Source organism: Mixophyes fleayi, chromosome 3 (assembly GCF_038048845.1).
Source record: "Mixophyes fleayi isolate aMixFle1 chromosome 3, aMixFle1.hap1, whole genome shotgun sequence".
Taxonomy (NCBI): Eukaryota; Metazoa; Chordata; class Amphibia; order Anura; family Limnodynastidae; genus Mixophyes; species Mixophyes fleayi.
The window spans coordinates 194,744,022-194,771,261 of NC_134404.1; positions in this window are offsets into that span (position 1 = coordinate 194,744,022).

Sequence of the window (27,240 nt, forward strand, 5' to 3'; positions counted from 1 at the left end):
TTGAGTCATGAATCATCAATAATCAATAATGAATTGAATCATGAATCATTAATTGAATCATGAATCATGAATCATGAATTATGAATTGAATCATGAATCATGAAATGAATCATGAATCATTAATTAAATCATTAATTGAATCATGAATCATGAATTAAATTATGAATCATGAATTGAATCATGAATCATGAATCATGAATTGATTCATGAATCATGAATTGATTCATGAATCATGAATTGAATCATGAATCATGAATTGATTCATGAATCATGAATTTACTGATGAATCATGAATCGAATCATAAATCATAAATTGAATCATGAATCATTTATTGAATCACGAATCATGAATTGAATCATGAATCAAGAATCTAATCATAAATCATGAATCATGAATTGAATCTTGAATCATGAATTATGAATTAAATCATGAATCATGAATGGAATCATGATTTATGAATCATGAATTGAATCATGAATTGAATCATGAATCATGAATTATGAATCAAATCATGAATCATGAATTGAATCATGAATTATGAATCATGAATCATGAATTGAATCATGAATCGAATCATGAATTGAATCATAAATCATGAAATGAATCATGAATTGAATAATGAATTGAATTATGAATCATGAGTCATGAATCTTGAAATAAATCATGAAATGAATCATGAATCATGGATTGAATCATGAATCATGAAATGAATCATGAATTTAATTATGAATTGAATCATGAATCATGAATTATGAATCATGAATTGAATTATGAATCATGAATTGATTCATGAATTAAATCATGAATCATGAAATAAATCATGAATTGAACCATAAATCATGAAATGAATCATGAATCATGAAATGAATCATGAGTTGAATCATGAATCATGAGTTGAATCATTATTGAATTATGAATCATTTATTGAATCATGAATCATGAATTGAATCATGAATCATGAATCATGAATTGAAGAATCAATCATGAATCATGAAATGAATCATGATTTATGAATCATGAATTGAATCATGAATCATAAATCATTAATTGAATCATGAATTGAATCATGAATCATGAATCATGAATCGAATCATAAATCATGAATCATGAATTTCATCATGAGATTCATCATGAATTGAATCATGAATCATAAAATGAATCATGAATTGAATCATGAATCATGAATCATGAATTGAATCATGAATCATGAATTAAATCATGAATCATGAATTGAATAATGAATCATGAATCGAATCATGAATCATGAATTAAATCATGATTTGAATCATGAAAAATGAATCATAAAATGAATCATGAAATGAATCATAAATCATGAATTGAATCATGAATCATGAATTGAGTCATGAATCATCAATAATCAATAATGAATTGAATCATGAATCATTAATTGAATCATGAATCATGAATCATGAATTATGAATTGAATCATGAATCATGAAATGAATCATGAATCATTAATTAAATCATTAATTGAATCATGAATCATGAATTAAATTATGAATCATGAATTGAATCATGAATCATGAATCATGAATTGATTCATGAATCATGAATTGAATCATGAATCATGAAATGAATCATGAATCAGGAATTGAAAGATGAATCATGAATGAATCATGAATTGATTCATGAATCATGAATTGATTCATGAATCATGAATTTACTTATGAATCATGAATCGAATCATAAATCATAAATTGAATCATGAATCATTTATTGAATCATGAATCATGAATTGAATCATGAATCATGAATCTAATCATGAATCATGAATCATGAATTGAATCTTGAATCATGAATCATGAATTATGAATTAAATCATGAATCATCAATGGAATCATGATTTATGAATCATGAATTGAATCATGAATTCAATCATGAATCATGAATCATGAATCAAATCATGAATCATGAATTGAATCATGAATTATGAATCATGAATCATGAATTGAATCATGAATCGAATCATGAATTGAATCATAAATCATGAAATGAATCATGAATTGAATAATGAATTGAATTATGAATCATGAAATGAATCATGAATCAAAAATTGAATTATGAATGATGAATTGAATCATGAATTATAAATCATAAATCATGAATTGAATCATGAAGCATAAATTGAATCATGAATTGAATCATGAATCATGAATCTAATCATGAATCATAAATCATGAATCAAATCATGGATCATGAATTGAATCATGAATCATGAATCATGAATTTCATCATGAATTGAATCATGGATCATGAATTGAATCATGAAATTCATCATAAATCTCTTAATAAAATGAATCATGAATTGAATCATGAATTGAATCATGAATCATGAATCATGAATTGAATCATGAATCATGAATTGAATCACAAATCACAAATCAAGAATTGAATCATTAATCATTAATCAAGAATTGAATCATTAATAATGAATTGAATCATGAATCATGAATCATGAAATGAATCATGAATTGATTCATGATTTGAATCATGAATCATGGATTGAATCATGAATCATGAACCATGAATTAAATCATGAATCATGAATCAAATTATGAATCATGAATTGAATCGTGAATTATAAATCATGATTTAAATCATGAATCATGAATTAAATCATAAATCATGAAATGAATCATGAATCATGAATCATGAAATGAATCATGAATTGAATCATGAATTGAATCATGAATCATGAATCATGAAATGAATCATGAATCATGAATTGAATCATGATTCAAGAATTGAAAAATGAATCATGAATTGAATCATGAATTGAATCATGAATCATGAATCATGAAATGAATCATGAATCATGAAATGAATCATGATTCAAGAATTGAATCATGAATCATGAATTGAATCATGAATCGAATCATAAATCATGAATTGAATCATGAATCATGAATCATGAAATGAATCATGAATTGAATCATGAATTGAATCATGAATCATGAAATGAATCATGAATCATGAATTGAATCATGTTTCAAGAAATGAATCATGAATCATGAATTGAATCATGAATTGAATCATGAATCATTAATCATGAATCATGAAATGAATCATGAATCATGAAATGAATCATGATTCAAGAATTGAATCATGAATCATGAATTGAATCATGAATCATGAATTGAATCATGAATTGAATCATGAATCATGAAATGAATCATGAATCATGAAATGAATCATGATTCAAGAATTGAATCATGAATCATGAATTGAATCATGAATCATGAATGGAATCATGACTCATGAATCAAATCATGAATCATGAATCGAATCATGAATCATGAATCATGAATTGAATCATGAATCATGAATCATGAAATGAATTTAGAATCATGCATCATGAATTGAATCATTAATCATGAATCATGAATCATGAATCAAAACATGAATCATGAATCATGAATCAGGAAATGAATCATGAATTGAATCATGAATTAAATCATAAATCATGAATCATGAAATGAATCATGAATCATGAATTGAATCATGAATCATGAATCATTAAATGAATCATAAATCATAATTTGAATCTTGAATCATGAATTGATTAATGAATCATGAATCATAAATTGAATCATGAATCATGAATCGAATTATAAATCATGCATCATGAATTGAATCATGAATCATGAATCATGAATCATGAATCATGAATCAAGACTTGAATCATGAATCAAATCATGAATCATGAAATTAATCATGAATCAAGAATTGAATCATGAATCATGAATTCAATCATGATTCATGAATTGAATCATGAATCATCAATTGAATCCTGTATCATAAATCATCAATTGAATCATGAATCATGAATTGAATCATAAATCATGAATCATGAATTTAATCATAAATCGTGAATCATGAAATGAATCATAAATTATGAATTTAAATCATAAATCATGAATCATGAAAATATTCATGAATCATGAATTTAATCATAAATCATGAATCATGAAATGAATCATGAATCATAAATTTAATCATAAATCATGAATCATGAAATGAATCATGAATCATGAATTGAATCATGAATCATGAATCATTAAATGAATCATAAATCATAATTTGAATCTTGAATCATGAATTGATTAATGAATCATGAATCATAAATTGAATCATGAATCATGAATCGAATTATAAATCATGCATCATGAATTGAATCATGAATCATGAATCATGAATCATGAATCATGAATCAAGACTTGAATCATGAATCAAATCATGAATCATGAAATTAATCATGAATCAAGAATTGAATCATGAATCATGAATTCAATCATGATTCATGAATTGAATCATGAATCATCAATTGAATCCTGTATCATGAATCATGAAATTAATCATGAATCAAGAATTGAATCATGAATCATGAATCATGAATTTAATCATAAATCGTGAATCATGAAATGAATCATAAATTATGAATTTAAATCATAAATCATGAATCATGAAAATATTCATGAATCATGAATTTAATCATAAATCATGAATCATGAAATGAATCATGAATCATAAATTTAATCATAAATCATGAATCATGAAATGAATCATAAATCATGAATTGAATCATAAATTTATGAATTGAATCATGAATCGATTCATGAATCATGAATTGACTCAGAATCATGATGTAAATCATGAATTGAATCATTAATCATAAATCGAATCATGAATCATGAATTGAATGATAAATCATGAATTGAATCATGAATCATGAATTGAATCATGAAGTGAATCATGAATCATGAAATGTATCATGAAACAAATCATAATTTGAATCATGAATCATAAATTGAATCATTAATCATGAATTGAATCATGAAATGAATCATGAATCATAAATCAAGAATCATGAATTAAATCATGAATTGAATCTTGAATCATAAAGTGAATCATGAAATGAACCATGAATCATGAATCAGGAATCAAGAATTAAATCATGAATTTAATCTTGAATCATGAATTGAATCATGAATCATGAATTATGAATCATGAATAGAATCATGAATCATGAATTGAATCATGAATTGAATCATGAATCAGAATCAATAAATAGATCATGAATCATGAATTGAATCATGAATCATGAATCATGAATTAAATCATGAATCGAATCATAAATCATTAATTGAATCATGAATCATAAATAATGAATCATGAATTGAATCATGAAATGAATCATGAATCATGAATCATGAATCATGAATTATGAATCATGAATTGAATCTTGAATCATGAATCATGAATTGAATCATGAATCATGAATTGAATCTTGAATCATCAATCATGAATTGAATCATCAATCATGCATTAAATCATGAATCATGAATCATGAATTGAATCATGAATCATAATTCATGAATCAAATCATGAATCATGAATCGAAACATGAATCATGAATCATGAATCGAATCATGAATCATGAATTAGATCATGAATCATGAATCATGAATCATGAATCATGAATCATGAATTGAATTATGAATCATGAATTGAATCATAAATCATGAATCATGAATTGAATCATGAAGCATAAATCATGAATCGAATCATAAATCATGAATCAAGAATTGAATCATGAATCATGAATCAAGAATTGAATCATGAATCATGAAATGAATCATGAATCATGAATCATGAAATGAATCATGAATTGAATCATGAATTGAATCATGAGTCATGAATCTTGAAATAAATCATATCATGAATCATGAAATGAATCATGAATCATGAATTGAATCATAAATCATGAATCATTAAATGAATCATGAATCATGAATTGAATCATGAATCATGAATTGAATCATAATTCATGAATTGATTAATAAATCATGAATCATGAATTGAATCATGAATCGAATTATAAATCATGCATCATAAATTGAATCATGAATCATGAATCATGAATCATGACTTGAATCATGAATTAAATCATGAATCATGAAATGAATCATGAATCAAGAATTGAATCATGAATCATGAATTGAATCATGATTCATGAATTGAATCATGAATCATCAATTGAATCCTGAATCATGAATCATCAATTGAATCATGAATCATGAATTGAATCATAAATCATGAATTTAATCATAAATCATGAATCATGAAATGAATCATGAATCATGAATTGAATCATGAATCATGAATTGAATCATGAATCATTAAATGAATCATGAATCATGAATTGAATCATGAATCATGAATTGAATCATAATTCATGAATTGATTAATAAATCATGAATCATGAATTGTATCATGAATCGAATTATAAGTCATGCATCATAAATTGAATCATGAATCATGAATCATGAATCATGACTTGAATCATGAATTAAATCATGAATCATGAAATGAATCATGAATCAAGAATTGAATCATGAATCATGAATTGAATCATGATTCATGAATTGAATCATGAATTATCAATTGAATCCTGAATCATGAATCATCAATTGAATCATGAATCATGAATTGAATCATAAATCATGAATTTAATCATAAATCATGAATCATGAAATGAATCATGAATCATGAATTTAATCATAAATCATGAATCATGAAATGAATCATGAATCATGAATCTTGAAATAAATCATGAAATGAATCATGAATCATGAATTGAATCATGAATCATGAACCATGAATTGAATCATGAATCATGAATCAAATTACGAATCATGAATTGAATTGTGAATCATGAATCATGAATTCAATCATGAATCATGAATTAAATCATGAATCAAGAAATGAATCATGAATCATGAATTGAATCATGAATCGAATCATAAATCATGAATTGAATGATGAATGATGAATCATGAAATGAATCATGAATTGAATCATGAATTGAATCATGAATCATGAATCAATAATTAAATCATGAATCATGAATTGAATCATGAATTGAATCATGAATCATGAATTAAATCATGAATCAAATCATAAATCATTAATTGAATCATGAATCATAAATAATTAATCATGAATTGAATCATGAAATTAATCATGAATCATGAATTGAATCATGAATCATAAATTATGAATCATAAATTGAATCTTGAATCATGAATCATGAATTGAATCATGAATCATGAATTGAATCATGAATCATGAATTGAATCATGAATCATGAATCATGAATTGAATCATGAATCATGAATCATGAATTGAATCATGAATCATGAATCGAATCATAAATCATGAATTGAATCATGAATCATAAATCATGAATCGAGACATGAATCATGAATCATGAATTGAATCATAAATCATGAATCAAAAATTGAATCATGAATCAAGAATTGAATCATGAATCATGAATTGAATCATGAATCATGAAATGAATCATGAATTGAGTCATGAATTGAATCATGAGTCATGAACCTTGAAATAAATCATGAAATGAATCATGAATCATGAATTGAATCATGAATCATGAACCATGAATTGAATCATGAATCATGAATCAAATTATGAATCATGAATTGAATCGTGAATCATGTATCATTAATTAAATCATGAATCATGAATTAAATCATGACTCATGAAATGAATCATGAATCATGAATTGAATCATGAATCGAATCATAAATCATGAATTGAATCATGAATCATGAAATGAATCATGAATTGAATCATGAATTGAATCAGGAATCATGAATCATGAAATGAATCATGAATCATGAATTGAATCATGAATCATGAAATGAATCATGATTTGAATCATGAAATGAATCATGAATCATGAATTGAATCATGAATCATGAAATGAATCATGATTTGAATCATGAATTGAATCATGAATCATGAATCACGAATCATGAAATGAATCATGAATCATGAAATGAATCATGAATCATGAATCATGAATCATGATTCAAGAATTGAATCATGAATCATGAATTGAATCATGAATCATGAACCGAATCATGACTCATGAATCATGAATTGAATCATTAATCATGAACTGAATCTTGAATCATGAATCTAATCATGCATCATGAATGGAATCATAATTCATGAATCATGAATCGAATCATGAATCATGAATCGAATCATGAATCATAAATCATGAATCGAATCATGAATCATGAATCATGAATAGAATCATGAATTGAATCATGAATCATGAATCATGAAATGAATCATGCATCATGAATTGAAACATTAATCATGAATCATGAATCATGAATCAAAACATGAATCATGAACGAGGAAATGAATCATGAATCATGAATCATAAATTGAATCATGAATTAAATCATAAATCATGAATCATGAAATGAATCATGAATCATGAATTGAATCATGAATCATGAATTATTAAATGAATCATGAATCATGAATTGAATCATGAATCATGAATTGATTAATGAATCATGAATCATGAATCATGAATCGAATTATAAATCATGCATCATAAATCGAATCATGAATCATGAATCATGACTTGAATCATGAATTAAATCATGAATCATGAAATGAATCATGAATCAAGAATTGAATCATGAATCATGAATTGAATCATGATTCATGAATTGAATCATATATCATCAATTGAATCCTGAATCATGAATCATCAATTGAATCATGAATCATTAATTGAATCATAAAGCATGAATCATGAATTTAATCATAAATCATGAATCACAAATTTAATCATAAATTATGAATTTAATCATAAATCATGAATCATGAAATGAATCATGATTCATGAATTGAATCATTAATCATAAATCGAATCATGAAACATGAATTGAATCATGAATCATAAACCATGAAATAATTATGAAATAAATCATGAATCATAAATTGAATCATAAATCATGAATCAAGAATCAAGAATTAAATCATGAATTAAATCTTGAATCATAAAGTGAATCATGAATCATGAATTATGAATCATGAATAGAATCATAAATCATGAATTGAATCATGAATTGAATCATGAATAATGAATCATTAATTAAATCATGAATCATGAATTGAATCATGAATCATGAATCATGAATTAAATCATGAATCGAATCATAAATCATTAATTGAATCATGAATCATAAATAATGAATCATGAATTGAATCATGAAATGAATCATGAATCATGAATCAAGAATCATGAATTGAATCATGAATTGAATTATGAATCATGAATTGAATCATGAATTGAATCATAAATCATGAAATGAATCATGAATCATGAATCATGAAATGAATCATGAATTGAATCATGAATCATTTATTGAATCATGAATTGAATCATGAATCATTTATTGAATCATGAATCATAAAACTAATCATGAATCATGAATTAATTCATGAATCATGAATTGAATCATGATTTGTGAATCATGAATTGAATCATGAATTGAATCATGAATCATGAATCATGAATCGAATCATAAATCATGAATTGAATCATGAATCATGAATTGAATCATGAATCATGAATTGAATCATGAATCATGAATCATGAATTGAAGAATCAATCATGAATCATGAAATGAATCATGATTTATGAATCATGAATTGAATCAAGAATTGAATCATGAATCATGAAATGAATCATGAATTGAATCAAGAATTGAATCATGAATTGAATCATGAATTGAATCATGAATCATAAATCTCTAATTGAATCATGAATTGAATCATGAATCATGAATCATGAATCAAATCATAAATCATGAATCATAAATTTCATCATGAGATTCATCATGAATTGAATCATGAATCATAAAATGAATCATGAATTGAATAATAAATTGAATCATGAATCATGAATCAAAAATTGAATCATGAATGATGAATTGAATCATGAATCATAAATCATGAATCATGAATCATGAATTTCATCATGAAATGAATCATGAATTAAATCATGAATTGAATCATGAGTCATGAATTGAATCATGAATCATGAATTGAATCATGAATCATGAATTGAATCATGAATCATGAAATGAATCTTGAATTTAATCATGAATTGAATTATGAATCATGAATTGAATCATGAATTAAATCATGAATCATGAAATAAATCATGAATTGAATCATAAATCATGAAATGAATCATGAATCATGAATCATGAAATGAATCATGAGTTGAATCATGAATCATTTATTGAATTATTAATTGAATTATGAATCATTTATTGAATCATGAATCATGAATTGAATCATGAATCATGAATTGAAGAATCAGTCATGAATCATGAAATGAATCATGATTTATGAATCATGAATTGAATCAAGAATTGAATCATGAATCATGAAATGAATCATGAATTGAATCATGAATTAAATCATTAATCATAAATCAATAATTGAATCATAAAATGAATCATGAATCATGAATCATGAATCGAATCATAAATCATGAATCATGAATTTCATCATGAGATTCATCATGAATTGAATCATGAATCTTAAAATGAATCATGAATTGAATCATGAATCATGAATCATGAATTGAATCATAAATCATGAATTGAATCATGAATCATGAATTAATTCATGAATCATTAATCGAATCATGAATCATAAATTGAATCATGAAGCATGAATCATGAATCGAATCACAAATCATGAATCAAGAATTGAATCATGAATCATGAATCAAGAATTGAATCATTAATCATGAATTGAATCATGAATCATGAATCATGAAATAAATCATGAATTGAATCATGAATTGAATCATGAGTCATGAATCTTGAAATAAATCATGAAATGAATCATGAATCATGGATTGAATCATGAATCATGAATCATGAACCATGAATTCAATCATGAACCATGAATTCAATCATGAATCATGAATCAAATTATGAATCATGAATTGAATTGTGAATCATGAATCATGAATTAAATCATGAATCATGAATTAAATCATAAATCATGAAATGAATCATGAATCATGAAATGAATCATGAATTGAATCATGAATTGAATCATGAATCATGAATCATGAAATGAATCATGAATCATGAATTGAATCATGATTCAAGAATTGAATCATGAATCATGAATTGAATCATGGATTGAATCATGAATCATGAATCATGAATCATGAAATGAATCATGAATCAGGAAATGAATCATGATTCAAGAATTGAATCATGATTTAGGAAATGAATCATGATTCAAGAATTGAATCATGAATCATGAATTGAATCATGAATCGAATCATAAATCATGAATTGAATCATGAATCATCAATCATGAAATGAATCATGAATTGAATCATGAATTGAATCATGAATCATGAATCATGAAATGAATCATGAATCATGAATTGAATCATGATTCAAGAATTGAATCATGAATCATAAATTCAATTATGAATTGAATCATGAATCATGAAATGAATCATGAATCATGAAATGAATCATGATTCAAGAATTGAATCATGAATCATGAATTGAATCATGAATCATGAATCGAATCATGACTCATGAATCATGAATTGAATCATGAATCATGAATTGAATCTTGAATCATGAATCAAATCATGAATCATGAATGGAATCATGAATCATGAATCATAAATCATAAATTGAATCATGAATCATGAATCATGAATCGAATCATGAATCATGAATCATGAATCGAATCATGAATCATGAATTATGAATAGAATCATGAATTGAATCATGAATCACGAATCATGAAATGAATCATGAATCATGCATCATGAATTGAATCATTAATCATAAATCGAATCATGAAACATGAATTGAATCATGAATCATAAACCAAGAAATAATTATGAAATAAATCATGAATCATAAATTGAATCATAAATCATGAATCAAGAATCAAGAATTAAATCATGAATTAAATCTTGAATCATAAAGTGAATCATGAATCATGAATTATGAATCATGAATAAAATCATAAATCATGAATTGAATCATGAATTAAATCATGAATAATGAATCATTAATTAAATCATGAATCATGAATTGAATCATGAATCATGAATCATGAATTAAATCATGAATCGAATCATAAATCATTAATTGAATCATGAATCATAAATAATGAATCATGAATTGAATCATGAAATGAATCATGAATCATGAATCAAGAATCATGAATTGAATCCTGAATTGAATCTTGAATCATGAATTGAATCATGAATCAGGAATTGAATCATGAATCATGAATCATGAGAATTGAATCATGAATTGAATTATGAATCATGAATTGAATCATGAATTGAATCATAAATCATGAAATGAATCATGAATTATGAATCATGAAATGAATCATGAATTGAATCATGAATCATTTATTGAATCATGAATTGAATCATGAATCATTTATTGAATCATGAATCATGAAACTAATCATGAATCATGAATTAATTCATGAATCATGAATTGAATCATGATTTGTGAATCATGAATTGAATCATGAATTGAATCATGAATCATGAATTGAATCATGAATCATGAATTGAATCATGATTTGTGAATCATGAATTGAATCATGAATTGAATCATGAATCATGAATCATGAATTGAATCATGAATCATGAATTGAATCATGAATCATGAATTGAATCATGAATCATGAATTGAATCATGAATCATGAATCATGAATTGAAGAATCAATCATGAATCATGAAATGAATCATGATTTATGAATCATGAATTGAATCAAGAATTGAATCATGAATCATGAAATGAATCATGAATTGAATCAAGAATTGAATCATGAATTGAATCATGAATTGAATCATGAATCATAAATCTCTAATTGAATCATGAATTGAATCATGAATCATGAATCATGAATCAAATCATAAATCATGAATCATAAATTTCATCATGAGATTCATCATGAATTGAATCATGAATCATAAAATGAATCATGAATTGAATAATAAATTGAATCATGAATCATGAATCAAAAATTGAATCATGAATGATGAATTGAATCATGAATCATAAATCATGAATCATGAATCATGAATTTCATCATGAAATGAATCATGAATTGAATCATGAATTGAATCATGAGTCATGAATTGAATCATGAATCATGAATTGAATCATGAATCATGAATTGAATCATGAATCATGAAATGAATCATGAATTTAATCATGAATTGAATTATGAATCATGAATTGAATCATGAATTAAATCATGAATCATGAAATAAATCATGAATTGAATCATAAATCATGAAATGAATCATGAATCATGAATCATGAGTTGAATCATGAATCATGAGTTGAATCATTAATTGAATTATGAATCATTTATTGAATCATGAATCATGAATTGAATCATGAATCATGAATCATGAATTGAAGAATCAATCATGAATCATGAAATGAATCATGATTTATGAATCATGAATTGAATCAAGAATTGAATCATGAATCATGAAATGAATCATGAATTGAATCATGAATTAAATCATTAATCATAAATCATTAATTGAATCATAAAATGAATCATGAATCATGAATCATGAATCGAATCATAAATCATGAATCATGAATTTCATCATGAGATTCATCATGAATTGAATCATGAATCTTAAAATGAATCATGAATTGAATCATGAATCATGAATCATGAATTGAATCATAAATCATGAATTGAATCATGAATCATGAATTAATTCATGAATCATTAATCGAATCATGAATCATAAATTGAATCATGAAGCATAAATCATGAATCGAATCACAAATCATGAATCAAGAATTGAATCATGAATCAAGAATTGAATCATTAATCATGAATTGAATCATGAATCATGAATCATGAAATGAATCATGAATTGAATCATGAATTGAATCATGAGTCATGAATCTTGAAATAAATCATGAAATGAATCATGAATCATGGATTGAATCATGAATCATGAATCATGAACCATGAATTCAATCATGAACCATGAATTCAATCATGAATCATGAATCAAATTATGAATCATGAATTGAATCGTGAATCATGAATCATGAATTAAATCATGAATCATGAATTAAATCATAAATCATGAAATGAATCATGAATCATGAATCATGAAATGAATCATGAATTCAATCATGAATTGAATCATGAATTGAATCATGAATCATGAATCATAGAAATGAATCATGAATCATGAATTGAATCATGATTCAAGAATTGAATCATGAATCATGAATTGAATCATGAATTGAATCATGAATCATGAAATGAATCATGAATCATGAAATGAATCATGATTCAAGAATTGAATCATGAATCATGAATTGAATCATGAATCGAATCATAAATCATGAATTGAATGATGAATCATCAATCATGAAATGAATCATGAATTGAATCATAAATTGAATCATGAATCATGAATCATGAAATGAATCATGAATCATGAATTGAATCATGATTCAAGAATTGAATCATGAATCATGAATTGAATCATGAATTGAATCATGAATCATGAAATGAATCATGAATCATGAAATGAATCATGATTCAAGAATTGAATCATGAATCATGAATTGAATCATGAATCATGAATCGAATCATGACTCATGAATCATGAATTGAATCATGAATGGAATCATGAATCATGAATCATGAATCATGAATTGAATCATGAATCATTTATTGAATCATGAATCATGAATCGAATCATGAATCATGAATCGAATCATGAATCATGAATCATGAATAGAATCATGAAATGAATCATGAATCATGCATCATGAATTGAATCATTAATCATGAATCATGAATCATGAATGGAAACATGAATCATGAATCATGAATCAGGAATAAGGAAATGAATCATGAATTGAATCATGAATTAAATCATAAATCATGAATCATGAAATGAATAATGAATCATGAATCATGAATCATTAAATGAATTATGAATCATAATTTGAATCTTAAATCATGAATTGATTAATGAATCATGAATCATGAATTGAATCATGAATCATGAATCGAATTATAAATCATGCATCATGAATTGAATCATGAATCATGAATCATGAATCATGAATCATGACTTGAATCATGAATTAAATCATGAATCATGAAATTAATCATGAATCAAGAATTGAATCATGAATCATGAATTGAATCATGATTCATGAATTGAATCATGAATCATCAATTGAATCCTGAATCATAAATCATCAATTGAATCATGAATTGAATCATAAATCATGAATCATGAATTTAATCATAAATCGTGAATCATGAAATAAATCATAAATAATGAATTTTAATCATAAATCATGAATCATGAAATTATTCATATTTCATGAATTTAATCATAAATCATGAATCATGAAATGAATCATGAATCATGAATTTAATCATAAATCATGAATCGATTCATGAATCATGAATCATGAATTGAATCATGAATCGATTCATGAATCATGAATCGATTCATGAATCATGAATCGATTCATTAATTGAATCATGAATCGATTCATGAATCATGAATCGATTCATGAATCATGAATCATGAATCGACTCATGAATCATGATGTGAATATTGAATTGAATCATTAATCATAAATCGAATCATGAAACATGAATTGAATCATGAATCATAAATCATGAAATGAATTTTGAAATGAATCATGAATCATGAATTGAATCATAAATCATGAATTGAATCATGAATTGAATCATGAATCATAAATCATGAATTGAATCATCAAATGAACCATGAATCATGAATCGAATCATGAATAATAAATCATGAATTGAATCATGAATTGAATCATGAATCATGAATTGAATCATGAATTGAATCATGAATCATGAAATGTATCATGAAACAAATCATAATTTGAATCATGAATCATAAATTGAATCATTAATCATGAATTGAATCATGAAATGAATCATGAATCATAAATCAAGAATCATGAATTAAATCATGAATTGAATCTTGAATCATAAAGTGAATCATGAAATGAACCATGAATCATGAATCAGGAATCAAGAATTAAATCATGAATTTAATCTTGAATCATGAATTGAATCATGAATTGAATCATGAATCAGAATCAATAAATAAATCATGAATCATGAATTGAATCATGAATCATGAATCATGAATTAAATCATGAATCGAATCATAAATCATTAATTGAATCATAAAGCATAAATAATGAATCATGAATTGAATCATGAAATGAATCATGAATCAAGAATCATGAATTGAATCATGAATTGAATCTTGAATCATGAATTGAATCATGAATCATGAATTATGAATCATGAATTGAATCTTGAATCATGAATCATGAATTGAATCATGAATCGAATCATAAATCATTAATTGAATCATAAAGCATAAATAATGAATCATGAATTGAATCATGAAATGAATCATGAATCAAGAATCATGAATTGAATCATGAATTGAATCTTGAATCATGAATTGAATCATGAATCATGAATTATGAATCATGAATTGAATCTTGAATCATAAATCATGAATTGAATCATGAATTAAATCATGAATAATGAATCATTAATTAAATCATGAATCATGAATTGAATCATGAATCATGAATCATGAATTAAATCATGAATCGAATCATAAATCATTAATTGAATCATGAATCATAAATAATGAATCATGAATTGAATCATGAAATGAATCATGAATCATGAATCAAGAATCATGAATTGAATCCTGAATTGAATCTTGAATCATGAATTGAATCATGAATCAGGAATTGAATCATGAATCATGAATCATGAGAATTGAATCATGAATTGAATTATGAATCATGAATTGAATCATGAATTGAATCATAAATCATGAAATGAATCATGAATTATGAATCATGAAATGAATCATGAATTGAATCATGAATCATTTATTGAATCATGAATTGAATCATGAATCATTTATTGAATCATGAATCATGAAACTAATCATGAATCATGAATTAATTCATGAATCATGAATTGAATCATGATTTGTGAATCATGAATTGAATCATGAATTGAATCATGAATCATGAATTGAATCATGAATCATGAATTGAATCATGATTTGTGAATCATGAATTGAATCATGAATTGAATCATGAATCATGAATCATGAATTGAATCATGAATCATGAATTGAATCATGAATCATGAATTGAATCATGAATCATGAATTGAATCATGAATCATGAATCATGAATTGAAGAATCAATCATGAATCATGAAATGAATCATGATTTATGAATCATGAATTGAATCAAGAATTGAATCATGAATCATGAAATGAATCATGAATTGAATCAAGAATTGAATCATGAATTGAATCATGAATTGAATCATGAATCATAAATCTCTAATTGAATCATGAATTGAATCATGAATCATGAATCATGAATCAAATCATAAATCATGAATCATAAATTTCATCATGAGATTCATCATGAATTGAATCATGAATCATAAAATGAATCATGAATTGAATAATAAATTGAATCATGAATCATGAATCAAAAATTGAATCATGAATGATGAATTGAATCATGAATCATAAATCATGAATCATGAATCATGAATTTCATCATGAAATGAATCATGAATTGAATCATGAATTGAATCATGAGTCATGAATTGAATCATGAATCATGAATTGAATCATGAATCATGAATTGAATCATGAATCATGAAATGAATCATGAATTTAATCATGAATTGAATTATGAATCATGAATTGAATCATGAATTAAATCATGAATCATGAAATAAATCATGAATTGAATCATAAATCATGAAATGAATCATGAATCATGAATCATGAGTTGAATCATGAATCATGAGTTGAATCATTAATTGAATTATGAATCATTTATTGAATCATGAATCATGAATTGAATCATGAATCATGAATCATGAATTGAAGAATCAATCATGAATCATGAAATGAATCATGATTTATGAATCATGAATTGAATCAAGAATTGAATCATGAATCATGAAATGAATCATGAATTGAATCATGAATTAAATCATTAATCATAAATCATTAATTGAATCATAAAATGAATCATGAATCATGAATCATGAATCGAATCATAAATCATGAATCATGAATTTCATCATGAGATTCATCATGAATTGAATCATGAATCTTAAAATGAATCATGAATTGAATCATGAATCATGAATCATGAATTGAATCATAAATCATGAATTGAATCATGAATCATGAATTAATTCATGAATCATTAATCGAATCATGAATCATAAATTGAATCATGAAGCATAAATCATGAATCGAATCACAAATCATGAATCAAGAATTGAATCATGAATCAAGAATTGAATCATTAATCATGAATTGAATCATGAATCATGAATCATGAAATGAATCATGAATTGAATCATGAATTGAATCATGAGTCATGAATCTTGAAATAAATCATGAAATGAATCATGAATCATGGATTGAATCATGAATCATGAATCATGAACCATGAATTCAATCATGAACCATGAATTCAATCATGAATCATGAATCAAATTATGAATCATGAATTGAATCGTGAATCATGAATCATGAATTAAATCATGAATCATGAATTAAATCATAAATCATGAAATGAATCATGAATCATGAATCATGAAATGAATCATGAATTCAATCATGAATTGAATCATGAATTGAATCATGAATCATGAATCATAGAAATGAATCATGAATCATGAATTGAATCATGATTCAAGAATTGAATCATGAATCATGAATTGAATCATGAATTGAATCATGAATCATGAAATGAATCATGAATCATGAAATGAATCATGATTCAAGAATTGAATCATGAATCATGAATTGAATCATGAATCGAATCATAAATCATGAATTGAATGATGAATCATCAATCATGAAATGAATCATGAATTGAATCATAAATTGAATCATGAATCATGAATCATGAAATGAATCATGAATCATGAATTGAATCATGATTCAAGAATTGAATCATGAATCATGAATTGAATCATGAATTGAATCATGAATCATGAAATGAATCATGAATCATGAAATGAATCATGATTCAAGAATTGAATCATGAATCATGAATTGAATCATGAATCATGAATCGAATCATGACTCATGAATCATGAATTGAATCATGAATGGAATCATGAATCATGAATCATGAATCATGAATTGAATCATGAATCATTTATTGAATCATGAATCATGAATCGAATCATGAATCATGAATCGAATCATGAATCATGAATCATGAATAGAATCATGAAATGAATCATGAATCATGCATCATGAATTGAATCATTAATCATGAATCATGAATCATGAATGGAAACATGAATCATGAATCATGAATCAGGAATAAGGAAATGAATCATGAATTGAATCATGAATTAAATCATAAATCATGAATCATGAAATGAATAATGAATCATGAATCATGAATCATTAAATGAATTATGAATCATAATTTGAATCTTAAATCATGAATTGATTAATGAATCATGAATCATGAATTGAATCATGAATCATGAATCGAATTATAAATCATGCATCATGAATTGAATCATGAATCATGAATCATGAATCATGAATCATGACTTGAATCATGAATTAAATCATGAATCATGAAATTAATCATGAATCAAGAATTGAATCATGAATCATGAATTGAATCATGATTCATGAATTGAATCATGAATCATCAATTGAATCCTGAATCATAAATCATCAATTGAATCATGAATTGAATCATAAATCATGAATCATGAATTTAATCATAAATCGTGAATCATGAAATAAATCATAAATAATGAATTTTAATCATAAATCATGAATCATGAAATTATTCATATTTCATGAATTTAATCATAAATCATGAATCATGAAATGAATCATGAATCATGAATTTAATCATAAATCATGAATCGATTCATGAATCATGAATCATGAATTGAATCATGAATCGATTCATGAATCATGAATCGATTCATGAATCATGAATCGATTCATTAATTGAATCATGAATCGATTCATGAATCATGAATCGATTCATGAATCATGAATCATGAATCGACTCATGAATCATGATGTGAATATTGAATTGAATCATTAATCATAAATCGAATCATGAAACATGAATTGAATCATGAATCATAAATCATGAAATGAATTTTGAAATGAATCATGAATCATGAATTGAATCATAAATCATGAATTGAATCATGAATTGAATCATGAATCATAAATCATGAATTGAATCATCAAATGAACCATGAATCATGAATCGAATCATGAATAATAAATCATGAATTGAATCATGAATTGAATCATGAATCATGAATTGAATCATGAATTGAATCATGAATCATGAAATGTATCATGAAACAAATCATAATTTGAATCATGAATCATAAATTGAATCATTAATCATGAATTGAATCATGAAATGAATCATGAATCATAAATCAAGAATCATGAATTAAATCATGAATTGAATCTTGAATCATAAAGTGAATCATGAAATGAACCATGAATCATGAATCAGGAATCAAGAATTAAATCATGAATTTAATCTTGAATCATGAATTGAATCATGAATTGAATCATGAATCAGAATCAATAAATAAATCATGAATCATGAATTGAATCATGAATCATGAATCATGAATTAAATCATGAATCGAATCATAAATCATTAATTGAATCATAAAGCATAAATAATGAATCATGAATTGAATCATGAAATGAATCATGAATCAAGAATCATGAATTGAATCATGAATTGAATCTTGAATCATGAATTGAATCATGAATCATGAATTATGAATCATGAATTGAATCTTGAATCATGAATCATGAATTGAATCATGAATCATGAATTGAATCATGAATCATCAATCATGAATTGAATCATCAATCATGAATTAAATCATGAATCATGAATTGAATTATGAATCATAATTCATGAATCAAATCATGAATCATGAATCGAAACATGAATCATGAATCGAAACATGAATCATGAATTAGATCATGAATCATGAATCATGAATCATGAATCATGAATTGAATTATGAATCATGAATTGAATCAAAAATCATGAATCAAGAATTGAATCATGAATCATGAATCAAGAATTGAATAATGAATCATGAATTGAATCATGAATCATGAATCATGAAATGAATCATGAATTGAATCATGAATTGAATCATGAGTCATGAATCTTGAAATAAATCATATCATGAATCATGAAATGAATCATGAATCATGAATTGAATCATGAATCATGAATTGAATCATGAATCATGAATCATTAAATGAATCATGAATCATGAAATGAATCATGAATCATGAATTGAATCATGAATCATGAATCATGAATCATGACTTGAATCATGAATTAAATCATCAATCATGAAATGAATCATGAATCAAGAATTTAATCATGAATCATGAATTGAATCATGATTCATGAATTGAATCATGAATCATCAATTGAATCCTGAATCATGAATCATCAATTGAATCATGAATCATGAATTGAATTATAAATCATGAATTTAATCATAAATCATGAATCATGAAATGAATCATGAATCATGAATTTAATCATAAATCATGAATCATGAAATGAATCATGAATCATGAATTTAATCATAAATCATGAATTGAATCATGAATCGATTCATGAATCATGAATCATGAATCGACTCATGAATCATGATGTTAATCATGAATTGAATCATTAATCATAAATCGAATCATGAAATATGAATTGAATCATGAATTGAATCATGAATCATAAGTCATGAATTGAATCATCAAATGAACCATGAATCATGAATCATAAATTATGAATCATGAATTGAATCTTGAATCATGAATCATGAATTGAATCATGAATCATGAATTGAATAATGAATCATGAATTGAATCATCAATCATGAATCATGAAATGTATCATGAATCATGAATTGAATCATGAATCATGAATTGAATCATAAATCATGAATTGAATCATGAATCATGAATCATGAATTGAATCATGAATCATGAATTGAATCATAAAGCATGAATCATGAATCGAATCATAAATCATGAATCAAAAATTGAATCATGAATCAAGAATTGAATCATGAATCATGAACCGTGAATTGAATCATGAATCATGAATCAAATTATGAATCATGAATTGAATCGTGAATTATGAATCATGAATTAAATCATGAATCATGAATTAAATCATGAATCAAGAAATGAATCATGAATCATGAATTGAATCATGAATCAAATCATAAATCATGAATTGAATGATGAATCATGAATCATGAATTGAATCATGAATTGAATCATGAATTGAATCATGAATCATGAATCATGAAATGAATCATGAATCATGAATTAAATCATGAATCATGAAATGAATCATGAATTGAATCATGAATTGAATCATGAATCATGAATCATGAAATAAATCATGAATCATGAAATGAATCATGATTCAAGAATTGAATCATGAATCATGAATTGAATCATGAATCATGAATCGAATCATGACTCATGAATCATGAATTGAATCATTAATCATGAATTGAATCTTAAATTATGAATCTAATCATGAATCATGAATGGAATCATAATTCATGAATCATGAATCGAATCATGAATCATGAATTGAATCATGAATCATGAATCATGAATCATGAATCAAATCATGAATCATGAATCATGAATCATGAATCGAATCATGAATCATGAATCATAAATAGAATCATGAATTGAATCATAAATCATGAATTATGAAATGAATCATGAATCATGCATCATGAATTGAATCATTAATCATGAATCATGAGTCGAAACATGAATCATGAATCATGAACGAGGAAATGAATCATGAATCATGAATCATGAATTGAATCATGAATGGAATCATAATTCATGAATCATGAATCTAATCATGAATCATGAATCAAATCATGAATCATGAATTATGAATCATGAATCGAATCATGAATCATGAACGAGGAAATGAATCATGAATCATGAATCATGAATTGAATCATGAATGGAATCATAATTCATGAATCATGAATCTAATCATGAATCATGAATCGAATCATAAATCATGAATCATGAATAGAATCATGAATTGAATCATGAATCATGAATTATGAAATGAATCATGAATCATGCATCATGAATTGAATCATTAATCATGAATCATGAGTCGAAACATGAATCATGAATCATGAACGAGGAAATGAATCATGAATCATGATTCATGAATTGAATCATGAATTAAATCATAAATCATGAATCATGAAATGAATCATGAATCATGAATTGAATCATGAATCATGAATCATTAAATGAATCATGAATCATGAATTGAATCATGAATCATGAATTGATTAATGAATCATGAATCATGAATTGAATCATGAATCATGATTCGATTTATAAATCATTCATCATGAATTGAATCATGAATCATGACTTGAATCATGAATTAAATCATGAATCATGAAATGAATCATGAATCAAGAATTTAATTATGAATCATCAATTGAATCATGACTCATGAATTGAATCATGAATCATGAATTGAATCCTGAATCATGAATCATGAATTGAATCATGAATCATGAATTGAATCATAAATAATGAATCATGAATTTAATCATAAATCATGAATCATGAAATGAATCTTAAAATTATGAATTTAATCATAAATCATGAATCATGAAATGAATCATGAATCATGAATTAAATCATTAATCATAAATTGAATCATGAAACATGAATTGAATCATGAATCATAAATCATGAAATAAATATAAAATGAATCATGAATCATGAATTGAATCATGAATCATGAATTGAATCATGCATTGAATCATGAATCATAAATAATGAATTGAATCATCAATTGAACCATGAATCATGAATCGAATTATGAATAGTAAATCATGAATTGAATCATGAATTGAATCATGAACCATGAATTGAATCATGAATCATGAATCAAGAATCATGAATTAAGTCATAAATTAAATCTTGAATCATAAAGTGAATCATGAAATGAATCATGAATCATGAATCAAGAATCATGAATTAAATCATGAATTTAATCTTGAATCATGAATTGAATCATGAAACATGAATTATGAATCATGAATAGAATTAAAAATCATGAATTGAATCATGAATTGAATCATAAATAATGAATCATTAATTTAATCTTGAATCATTAATTGAATCATGAATCATGAATCATTAATTAAATCATGAATCGAATCATAAATCATTAATTGAATCATGAATCATAAATAATGAATCATGAATTGAATCATGAAATGAATCATGAATCAAGAATCATGAATTGAATCATGAATTGAATCAAGAATCATGAATTGAATCATGAATCATGAATTATGAATCATGAATTGAATTATGAATCATGAATTGAATCATGAATTATGAAATGAATCATGAAATAAATCATGAATTGAATCATAAATCATGAATCATGAGTCGAAACATGAATCATGAATCATGAACGAGGAAATGAATCATGAATCATGAATTGAATCATGAATTAAATCATAAATCATGAATCATGAAATGAATCATGAATCATGAATTGAATCATGAATCATGAATCATTAAATGAATCATGAATCATGAATTGAATCATGAATCATGAATTGATTAATGAATCATGAATCATGAATTGAATCATGAATCATGAATCGATTTATAAATCATTCATCATGAATTGAATCATGAATCATGAATCATGACTTGAATCATGAATTAAATCATGAATCACGAAAAAAATCATGAATCAAGAATTTAATTATGAATCATGAATTGAATCATGACTCATGAATTGAATCATGAATCATCAATTGAATCCTGAATCATGAATCATCAATTGAATCATGAATCATGAACTGAATCATAAATCATGAATCATGAATTTAATCATAAATCATGAATCATGAAATGATTCTTAAAATTATGAATTTAATCATAAATCATGAATCATGAAATGAATCATGAATCATGAATTGAATCATTAATCATAAATCGAATCATGAAATATGAATTGAATCATGAATCATAAATAATGATTTGAATCATCAATTGAACCATGAATCATGAATCGAATCATGAATAGTAAATCATGAATTGAATCATGAATTGAATCATGAATCATGAATTGAATCATAAATCATGAAATGTATCATGAAACAAATCATAATTTGAATCATGAATCATAAATTGAATCATTAATCATGAATTGAATCATGAAATGAATCATGAATCATGAATCAAGTAACTTGAATTAAATCATGAATTAAATCTTGAATCATAAAGTGAATCATGAAATGAATCATGAATCATGAATCAAGAATCATGAATTAAATCATGAATTTAATCTTGAATCATGAATTGAATCATGAAACATGAATTATGAATCATGAATAGAATTAAAAATCATGAATTGAATCATGAATTGAATCATGAATAATGAATCATTAATTAAATCTTGAATCATTAATTGAATCATGAATCATGAATCATGAATTAAATCATGAATCGAATCATAAATCATTAATTGAATCATGAATCATAAATAATGAATCATGAATTGAATCATGAAATGAATCATGAATCAAGAATCATGAATTGAATCATGAATTGAATCAAGAATCATGAATTGAATCATGAATCATGAATTATGAATCATGAATTGAATTATGAATCATGAATTGAATCATGAATTAAATCATGAATCATGAAATAAATCATGAATTGACTCATAAATCATGAAATGAATCATGAATCATGAATCATGAAATGAATCATGAATTGAATTATGAATCATTTATTGAATCATGAATTGAATCATGAATCATTTATTGAATCATGAATCATGAATCTAATCATGAATCATGAATTAAATCATGAATCATGAATTGAATCATGATTTATGAATCATGAATTGAATCATGAATCGAATCATAAATCATGAATTGAATCATGAATCATGAATTGAATCATGAATCATGAATTGAATCATGAATCATGAATCATAAATTGAAGAATCAATCATGAATCATGAAATGAATCATGATTTATGAATCATGAATTGAATCAAGAATTGAATCATGAATCATGAAATGAATCATGAATTGAATCAAGAATTGAATCATGAATTGAATCATGAATTGAATCATGAATCATAAATCATTAATTGAATCATGAATTGAATCATGAATCAAGAATCATGAATTGAATCATGAATTGAATCAAGAATCATGAATTGAATCATGAATCATGAATTATGAATCATGAATTGAATTATGAATCATGAATTGAATCATGAATTATGAAATGAATCATGAAATAAATCATGAATTGAATCATAAATCATGAATCATGAGTCGAAACATGAATCATGAATCATGAACGAGGAAATGAATCATGAATCATGAATTGAATCATGAATTAAATCATAAATCATGAATCATGAAATGAATCATGAATCATGAATTGAATCATGAATCATGAATCATTAAATGAATCATGAATCATGAATTGAATCATGAATCATGAATTGATTAATGAATCATGAATCATGAATTGAATCATGAATCATGAATCGATTTATAAATCATTCATCATGAATTGAATCATGAATCATGAATCATGACTTGAATCATGAATTAAATCATGAATCATGAAATGAATCATGAATCAAGAGTTTAATTATGAATCATGAATTGAATCATGACTCATGAATTGAATCATGAATCATCAATTGAATCCTGAATCATGAATCATCAATTGAATCATGAATCATGAATTGAATCATAAATCATGAATCATGAATTTAATCATAAATCATGAATCATAAAATGAATCTTAAAATTATGAATTTAATCATAAATCATGAATCATGAAATGAATCATGAATAATGAATTGAATCATTAATCATAAATCAAATCATGAAACATGAATTGAATCATGAATCATAAATCATGAAATAATTATAAAATTAATCATGAATCATAAATTCAATCATAAATCATGAATTGAATCATGAATCATAAATAATGAATCATGAACTGAATCATGAAATGAATCATGAATCAAGAATCATGAATTGAATCATGAATTGAATCAAG